The 5,116-nt window shown below is 49.2% G+C and overlaps 1 protein-coding gene across 2 annotated transcripts in view; it reads left to right on the top strand.

Moving 5' to 3' along the window:
• Window positions 1-5,116, top strand: part of RNFT2 (ring finger protein, transmembrane 2) — a 64,262-nt gene that overhangs the window by 40,895 nt on the left and 18,251 nt on the right. The window lies entirely within an intron of this gene.

Here is a 5,116-nt window from a genome sequence, read left to right as displayed (position 1 = left end):
GCGGCCTCTGGCCCCGCCCCCCACCTGCCGCGCTCTCAGCCCCAATCCGTCCTGGCTCGCTCCTCTCTTTGCTTTTTGCTTTTTTTTTTTTTTTTGTATTGAGGCACAACTTACATACCGTAAAGTGATCTAATTATAAGTTTACAGGCTCGACGGATTTTTACATATTTATGTATCTATATGTAAAATATGTATATGTATGTCCATATGTTTCCAGATCTCAGCACTCCTAAATAGAAATGTAATACAAGCCACATAGATAGCATCACGTTTCCTGGTAGTCACAATAAACAAGGAAAAAGGGAGCAGATGACATTAATTCTAATAATATATTTTCTTTGTCCCAGTATCGCCGAAGAATTATTGTTTCAACAGGGAATCAGTGCAAAAACTTTAATGAGCTGTGTTATTTGCCTTTTTGTTACTTTTTCCTAAGACTTCAAAAATTTGTGTATTTTATGTGTGTATTTTATACTTTCAGTCCATCTCCATTCGGATTTAGCCACATTTAAAATGCTCGGTAGCCACATGTGATGAGTGGCTACTATACTGGGCAGCACAGGCATAAAACATTTCCAGCACTCAGAGGCCTCTCGTTCCTCCTTTCCTGGTCAGGACCCCTACCAAGGTACCCATCGTTCTGACTTTTATCATCTCTCTTCAGTTCTCTCCCCCAACACAGACCTCGTATCTTTTCTTTCTCTCTCCCTATGTTTCATTTTAACTCTCAGGGTCTGCCTAGCAGTGGCTCAGAGCACGGTCTGCTGGATGGTCAGACTGGATTGGAGCCCTGGCCCTACCCCTGTCTGGCACTCCGAGTTTGAGGGCAGCAGCAGGTCCTAAGTGCGTCGTAAAATCACAGAGAGATGTTACCACCCAGCCGTGAGCCAGCCTTACTTCTCTTTCTGCTGGTTTCTTTTCTCTTCCCTCTTGTCATTCTTCCTGTAGCTTAGTCTCCAGCACTCTGTTCCTCCCTGCCATGCCTCTGTTGAGCTTTCTCATCCGAAAAATGGGAATGGATCGTAACTAGCCACCAGGGGAGCAGTGGATGTGCAATTCCTGGCCCAAGGCGAGTGCTTGCTAATAAGATTACCTCCTTCTTGCCCTTCCTCCTTGGCCTCCTCCACTCCTCACATGGTCTCTGGGGCCTGGGTGTCCTTTTTCTTCTGTCTCTCCCCATTTCTTCCGCATTCGTTCCCTCCTCCCTCCCTGTGTTCGCCTCTAACCTTCCTTCTGCCCCCAGTCCTGTTGACACTTCCTTCTCCCACCACTGCTGGACACGCTGCTGTGAAGTCAGTTTCCAAGCTCTTCCCGTCCCGCAGCCTTCCCAACACGAAGAAGATGTAGCCTGGGCACGCCCACCGCACCCCCCCCCCCCACTGTTCCAGGTCGCTGTTCTTCTGTTTTGTCCTGAAGGTCTCCGAGGTCCCCTGCAGCCTGCAGTCCTAACAGACCCGCTGGCCTCCTTCCCCGGAAAACAAGTTTTTGTTCTCAGCCCCTGACGCAGGCCCAGCCCGCCCATTTCTGTGCAGGGAGTGTGTCCCTTCACAGGTGGCGATCAGAAGCTAATCAGCAGTCCAGGGCAAGCAAAGCAAATGCAAGGAAACCGCAGGGGAGCCTGAGGGGACCCTTTGTTTCCCCCCACGGGAAAGGAGGGCTTTGTGAGGAGCACCCCATACGGGCCTGTGCCCTCCCAGCCTCACCATCTTATAAACCCCTCCATGTATGCAGACCCTCAGTTTCTAGCACCTTCAGCATTAGGGTTCTTTATGAACCGAGCCACCCCAGTAAAATACCAGCCTGTTTGAACCACAGTCATTTAGCCCACCCGTTCAGTTGTTTATTTATTCATTCATTCATTCAACATTTGTTGATCACCTCCTAGATGCCAAGCCTTTTGTAGTTAGAATTAGAATAAGCTAATAACAGCAAAGAACCCAAAATAACAGTGGCTTAAATGTAAAGAGAGTGTACTTCTTTTTCATGTAAAGCCCAATGGCAAGCAGCCCAAACTTGGTAATGTGACACCTTCCAGCTCAGTGCTTCACTAATCCGAGGGTGTGGGACTTCTTGTGGTCCAAAATGGCAACTAGAACACGAGCCATCATGTCCAAGCTCCAGACAGCAGGATGGAGGAAAGGGGGAAGGATAAGGTTCAAGGTTCTCTGAAGTCCCATGACACATATACTGTATCTTAGTGACCAAAGTGGCATTTGGATGCAAAGGAAGCTGGGAGATACAGTCTTTGTTCAGGGTAGCTGTACCTCCACTTACAGATTTGAGGACTCAAGGACTAAGGTGAGAAAGGCTAGGGTGACAGCCAGCCAGTAGAGACCTACCCTGACGAGGCATAGGGGCAAGACGCTGGACAAGATAGGATCCTCTGCACTTGTGAAGCTCACAGCCTAGTCCAAGAAACACGTAGCAGTCAGTGACTGAACACTCTGTGCCAGCTGCTTCTTGGGGGTCCTCAAATGTTTTAGACACAGGTCCTCTTGACACATTTAAAAAAAGTATTGAGACCCTAAGTAGCTTCTGTTTGCGTAAGTTATAGCCATCCACATTCACTGTCCTAGAAATTAAAACTGTGACCTTTTGGGGGGCGCCTGGCTTGCTCAAGTCAGAAGAGCATGTGACTCTTGATCTCAGAGTGGTGAGTTTGACCCCCTGTGGGGTGTAGACATTACTTAAACTTTTTTTTTTTAAGAGAGAGTGTGTGTGTGCAAGCGGAGGAAGAGAGAGAATATTAAGCAGGGTCCATGCTCAGTGCGGAGCCTGACTCGGTTTCAATCCCACGGCCCTGGGATCATGACCTGATCCAAAACCAAGAGTCCAGTGCTTAACTGACTGAGCCACCCAGGCGCCTGGTTCCTGCCTTTTCTCATTTGTTGTAAATCACGTCATGAGCCTTAGGAAAAGCTCCTTTCAACACTTGGCAGAGAGCCACAAAGTGTCAAATAATGTATTGGTACTATTAGGAAAGTGGTGTTGACCTCACAGACGCCCCGGGCCCAAAGCAGAATAGATGTGGAGTCGGGAGTTCTGTCAGGGCATGCCAGGGACTGCTGGTGTCTGCATGGTGTCTGCTGGGCCCGGACCATCCGAGGTGGCTTCTTCACCCACAGGTGTGATGCACCGGCTGCAGTGGCTGGAATGATTGATGCGCCCAGGGTCCTGCACCCAAGACCTGAGTTCTCACCTTTGGCCGGGGTCCTTGCTTCTTGCTCATGCCTGTACTCTCAGAGCCTCTCCCTCTTTATAGGACCTCTTCTCATAACCTCTCCTTGGAGCTTGGGTTTCTCACAACATATGGCTGCAAGAGGAAGGCCACGGAGACTGCCGTGTATCATGAGACACCAGTTCCCCTCATTCAAGTGTCCCTTAGTTCTTCGGAGCCTGACAGTTCTCATCTCCCAGAGAAGTTGGCATTAATAATGCCCGTATCCTCAGATGATCCTGACATTCATTACCAGCTCCTGTCACACACACAGCCCTTCCTGGGTGCCTGTACGTTAGGCTCATTTGCTGATGTAATCCTCATGGTCACCTTTGGTGTCCTGGAGCTAGGTGGCACCTAGCAAGGGTTAAATTTTCAGGAAACTTCCAAGCAGTTGTTAAACCCTTGGTAGCTTGAAAATTAGCCTTGTGGGACTATTTACACCACAGAAATTGACAAGCACACAAATCAGGGCCCTATTTTGCTGTTTTCGTAGAGACCCGGCTTGCCAGCACACCACTGCATGGTCGTGTGTGTGTGTGTGTGTGTGTTTATATATGTTCAGCCCCATTTACAGATGAAGAAACTGAGGCTCAGAGGTTAAAGTACTGTCTAAAATCAATTTAGTGGGTGGCAGACCTGACCTTGGAGCTCCAGATCCCATTCCCTTAGCTGCTGTGCTGTCCTGCTTCTCTGCAGCTGAGACAAGGACATAGGAAAGAAAAACAGGCAAGGCTGTGGAAATATTTGTTAAGAATTTTGATGCAGAAAAAAATCTTTCATCCCTGTCCATCCGTTCTTTATACATTAACGCTGCTAACGACTATCTGATTATATGTCTCCCCTCCCTCCTCACCCCCTAAAGTTCTTCAAATCCTCCCCGCCTAGGTGCTCTCTCAAAAATCCCCCTTCTCTGTTCATTTCTTCTGCTTCTCAGCAACCCGCTCTCCTGCATTTACCAGCCCTGCCCCCCGACTGAGCCCTCTGTTTTCTTGTTTCCCATTTCACTTTGTGTCCCCCCCCCCCCCGAGCCCATCCTGGCAGTAAGGAAGTCAGCACAGAATCCGCCTTCCCATCTCCACCGCTCCCACCCCCCTTTATCAGAATCCCAGCAGAGAAGTCTGCTCCCGTTCTCCCTGCTCTCCCTCGTGGGTGCAGGGGGGCCAGACGGCTCACAATCTGATCGCCTTCCTTGTTCCCTGACACCCCAGAGAAACCACACATCCCATTTGGTGGTCGTCAGAAATAACATGCTTCAGAAACCTGGAATTACAAGGCTGCTTAATTAGAGAGCGATGGTTTCACAGGGACATGCCCAGTTTTCCCCGCTGGTTGTACCTCCTTCTCCAAGTGGCCCACCCCCCAGCGGCTAATTGCTACCTTGGGCATGGGTGCCACGCAGGCACTCACTCCCTTTATTTTCTTTTCTGTGACATCGGTGCTTCCTTCTAAAGAGAAGTTCTCTCTCCCACCTCTCCTTCTCCATCAGTGAACTCGAGAAGCTGACGTGAGTAACGAGGGCGGAATCTTGAGCTTCAGAAAGGTCCCCAGCTATTAAGCGAGCAACTACTATGTGCTAGATGCCAGGAACATGACCTCCGGGAGCCAAATCATCTCTGTGCTTCTGGGGCTCACAGTCCAGTGAGAGAGACAGACACTAATGTAGTTTCTTAGATATTGTGAAAAGTGCTCAGGAGGGATTTAGTGGGTGTGACAGGAGCACCTGATTTAACGAAGGAGTCAGGGAAGTCTTTCCGTAGCACGTGACAGTTAGCTGACCCAGAAGATGAACAGATGTTAGCTCACTCCCTAAAGAGTAGGGGACAGTAGTACTCCGTCTGCACAAGAAGTGCATGGTCTACATAGTAAAGTAACAGAAGGTAGGGCTAAGAAGCTGGT

The sequence above is a fragment of the Crocuta crocuta genome, unplaced genomic scaffold (genome assembly GCF_008692635.1).
Source record: "Crocuta crocuta isolate KB4526 unplaced genomic scaffold, BGI_CrCroc_1.0 scaffold339, whole genome shotgun sequence".
NCBI lineage: Eukaryota > Metazoa > Chordata > Mammalia > Carnivora > Hyaenidae > Crocuta > Crocuta crocuta.
Note: the sequence above shows the minus strand (reverse complement) of the source record. Positions and strands in the feature narration are given on the sequence as shown.